The following is a 4,761-nucleotide window of genomic DNA, read 5'->3' as shown; positions in this document are numbered from 1 at the left end:
AGCCAGGGCTTCTTCGGTTTCCACAAACACACGTGCGGATTCGTTATCCCAGGTCAGGTCCTTCTCCTTGCCGGACATCAGGATGAACGAGGGCGCATCACCTGAGCAGCTGGTGGGATAAACCTGAGATCAAAGTTTATCATCCCCATGAACTCCTGCAGACCTTTGGTTGTACTGGGCTTCGGGAAGCTGCGGATGGCCTCTACCTTGTCGGGCAGTGGTGTGGCCCCGTCCTTTGTAATCCGGTGGCCCAGAAAGTTGATGGTGTTCAGGCCAAACTGGGAATTGGCCAGGTTGATGGTGAGGCCAAACTCCTGTAGATGACTACAGAGATTTCATAGGTGCTGGGTTCTACTTGCCACGAGGATATCATCGACGTAGATGAAAGTGCAGTCCAGGTCTCGGCCCACTGCGTCCATTAGTCTGTGCCGCATTTTTGAGCCCAAATGGCATCCTCAGGAACTCGAACAGCCAAAATGGAGTGATGATGGCCGTCTTAGGGATGTCATCAGGATGCACCGTGATCTGGTGATATCCTCGCATGAGGTCCACTTTTGAAAATATTGTTGCCCTGTCCAGGTTTGACACAAAATCCTGGATGTGTGCCACAGGGTAATGGTCCGGGGTGGTGGCTTTGTAGAGTCGGCAATAGTCGCCACGTTGTCTCCAGCCCCCAGTTGCTTTAGGCACCATATGCAGGGGTGAGGCCCGTGGGCTGTTTGACCGTCGAACAACACCCAACTCCTTGAGCTTGCTGAACTCCTCCTTGGACAGTCAGAACTTCTCCGGGGGAAGTCATCTTGCCCTTGCATGGAGAGGTGGGCCCTTGGTCAGGATGTGATGTCTGACGTCGTGTCGAGGCATCTCTGCTGTGAACTGAGGGGAAAGGATTGCTGGGAATCCCGCTAGCACCTTGGAGAACTCATCCTTTGAGCTTTGGATGGAGTTCAGGTGCATTGCTGGAAACCTAGCCCCCCTCAGTGCGATGGTCTGGTAGGTCTCGGTGAGAATGAGTCACTTACCATTAAGGTCCACTAGGAGGCTGTGGGCTTGCAGGAAATCCGCTCCGAGGAGTGGTTGTTCCACTGCGGCCAGCGTGAACTCACACGAAAAGTGACTGCCCCTGAACTGCAGCTCGGCCCTACGAGTGCCATGGGTCCGTATACTGCTGTTGGCTGCCCTCAACGTGGGTCCCGCTAGCCTGCGTCTAGTGTCCAATCCTGTCGGGGGTATCACATTGACCTCTGCTCCTGTATCCACCAGGAAGTGTCTGCCGGACAGGTGGTCCCAGACGTACAGGAGGGTCTCTTGGTGGCCAGTTGTTGTGGCAATCAGCAACGGCTAGCCTTGTCGTTTCCGTGGAACTTGCAGGGGAACTGGCATCGGCAGGCCTCAGGGCCCCATTTCCGGTGGTAGAAGCATCATCTGTTGCTGGACTTGCTCCTGCCTCTCGTCTGCTGTTCCTTGCTTGGGACTGCTCTGGTCTGATTACGGTACTTCTTTATGAGGCCCACGGTAGCCAGACACTTTTGTTTGTTTCCGTAGAATGTCTGCCCATGCTGCGACTTTCTGGGGGTCGCTGAAATCCACATCTGCCAGGAGCAGATGCATGTTTTCAGGCATCTGTTCCAGGAACGCCTGCTCAAATATGATGCTGGACTGCTCATCTCCCAGGAGGGCCAGCATCTCGTTGATGAGTGCCAACAGGGATCTGTTTCCAAGTCCATCCAGGTGGAGCAAACGTGCCCCTCGCCGCGAGAGTTCAAACGTCTCGGTTAATAGCTCTTTGAAGGCAGTGTAAATGCCTTCTGAAGGTGGCCTGTCTGCAGTCTGTGGATCCAGGGCACTGACCATATAGTAGTACCTGGTGGTCTCTGCTGTGATGCCCCAGATCTGGAACTGAGCCTATGCCTGGTCGAACCACACGCCAGGTCGAACTGTCCAGAAGGTCGGGAACTTCAGGCCGACTGCGCTGACTGCTGCTTTGTCCTCCATCGCTAGGTTTAGATTCCTTCTAAACTATCGGTGTCATCAATTGTAGCTAACCGCTCCAAAGAAACACACACAGTGTGGCAGGTTAAGTTCACTCCTTTGTTAGGGCTGGAGAGACTACTTTTATATTGTTCAAGTTCCCACCATTTTTGCTGATTGACTGAGCCATCCACATAAACAACAGTAGCGGGCAGGAACATCCATGCATATGAATGCCTTTCTTCCCCAGCCTGCTTCTGCTGAGTTAGCTGGGCAGCTTAACCAACGCCATTTTGGGGTTGTTAGTCTGATGCTGTCCCAGCTTCTACCCCCGCTGGTTCATTGTCCTGGGAGTTGCTTTAGTGATCTCTGTCTGCGTCTGCTGCCGCGCGATGTTCCAGCTCGATCTCTGCAATTGCGGGCCGCCACATGAAATTAACATCACCTGCAGTTTTATTTTTGGTTTTCCACAGAAATAATTGAGCTGTTTTGTAATTTTTAAATTTAAAGGAACATCACATGAGGAACTATGTTATATAGTCAGTTCTTTCAGGTAAACTTAAAAACATTGCATTAAACTAATTTGAAGAATAATAGGGCTTTTCTCTCTGCGGTTCCGTGTTCAACATTTCAAGATCAAGTTCTAGTTTATTGTCATCTGACTGTGCATAAATACAACCAAACAAAACAATGTTTCTCCAGACCACAGTGCATTCGCAATACATATGCCACACACATTGGATAAAAAAATATTACCAGAATATGTTAATAAAACTCAAATTTATCCCTTAACCAAAATATATCCCTGAATGGTAGTACGTAGGAGTTTGCTGGGTGTAAATTGGTAGGTGCACTTCCTCAATTATTACAAAGTTACTCTTCAAAAGTACCTTTAAGGTTGGCACATTGAAATATTCATATCATACAAGATACTTTAGAAATTAAATTTTGAATTTATATTAATTACATATCCATACTATGAATCCATATTTGAAATGCAGGCTGCAGTTTAGCAATTACATTTAGTCTCTCCTACCTTTCACCCCATGACTGATCTTGCTTTTTGTTCTTACCTTCCCTCTTCCCTTGCCTCTGCACCTGATTTTTAAATTCAGTCAAATTTGTTTCCCAGCTCTGCTTGAAATATACCCGAACAGAAACATTAACTGTCTGGGCAGTTGCTGCCGGAACTGAGAGTATGCCCAGCATTCTCTCTTTATACAATGTATTTAAGTCGTCAAACAATAGATTAAGCTAATTTACTTCTGCAAGACTAGTACAAACGTGTTGGGAATTGAGCACAATCAGAATCTATGAAAATTAGATCCAGGAAGATAACCACTCATCACAGTAATCTTTGCTGGTTAAAACATTATCAATAGCTAACATGTTTAGACTTGTTTCACTTCCTGTAATTGGATAGAAACTCCAGTTTATGATGGCTACCAGATGCTATTGTTATAAAGAAACACAAGTGAAAATTGAAACTGTCTATCTGCTTCCAAGCTCTCGGAAAGCACATCAAGAAGGACATTGTTTAATGGGTTTAATGTATCATATAGGTTGAACGTTGAGTGGGTGGGGAGGGGGGTGAAGGAGGGAGGGAAGGGAGGGGGGAAAAGGGGAGAAAATAACACTGTGTATATTCAAGAGGGAAATGTTTGTGTGTATTTTGGTCAGTATGGTTCATAGTGTGAAAAATAAAAAAAAATTAAAAAAGGACAATGAGTTGCTATGATATGGAAAGTGCTGAGGTGAATCTATAGGAATATCCTAACATAAATGTTGAAGATTCCCAGTCAGTTAATATCACTAAAGTTGTATTGTGATCATCTCACTGCCATTGGGTTGCTATTATCCTGCAGAAGCAGTACAGATTTGTTGGAGAGCTTTTGTACGGAGCTTCATATGGTTACCCACCCCCTCCAAAAACGAATCGACTCCGCTTTGTGGATTAGCCATGATTTTATTTGGCATCTTGTTGAATGTCACAGATATTTCTCTATACTAAAATGATGATTATATCAAAGAATTTAATTAGTTTGATGGGCATGACCTTTGTACAATTGTATCTTGACTGTTAAAATTTCTCCTTATAACTCATGGATATTAATAGATGTCATTAATCTGGCACAAACATTAGGTTAATGGAGTCAGAGTTAAACAGAATGGAAAGAGGTCCTTTAGACCAAGTCGTCCATACTGACCAAGTTGTCTAACTGAGCAAACCCTATTTCTTTGTGTTTGGCAGACCTTTCCTATCCATGTATCTGTCTGAATAGTATCTATAATTCCTTTGATTTCTTTCTTATTCACTTCACTTAAATAACATTTTTTTGGTAATTTTTATAATCAAATGGAGGGTGTTAAATGGAGACCAGGTTTGCAATAGCAGTCAATTGGCCTTCTCCTGCTTCTATTTCTTTTGTTCAGCAATGAAACATCAGAAGAGAGTACTTTACTAAAGAGGCATTAGGCTAGCTTTCACTATGATAACTTGTAACCACACTCACCTGCTAGCAAAAGACTCCATGTGGCCACATCAGTTAACTCTTATGGAAAAGAACAATTAGTAGCCGTTAGGCCAATCCTTGCAATTTCAGCCAGAGTGACTGGATATACAAAAACATAACAAGAAGCATAAGTGGGCAGAGAGAAAGAGTTAATATTTTACATCAATTGCCTTGGAATAAAATTAGCAAACAAAACATGGGTTTCAAAATGAGATCTTCTGGTCCAAAAATTTTCTTAAAGCATCCAAAACAAAAAATCAAGAAGGATATGAGATGA

Source organism: Narcine bancroftii, chromosome 2, assembly GCF_036971445.1.
Source record: "Narcine bancroftii isolate sNarBan1 chromosome 2, sNarBan1.hap1, whole genome shotgun sequence".
NCBI lineage: Eukaryota > Metazoa > Chordata > Chondrichthyes > Torpediniformes > Narcinidae > Narcine > Narcine bancroftii.
Note: the sequence above shows the minus strand (reverse complement) of the source record.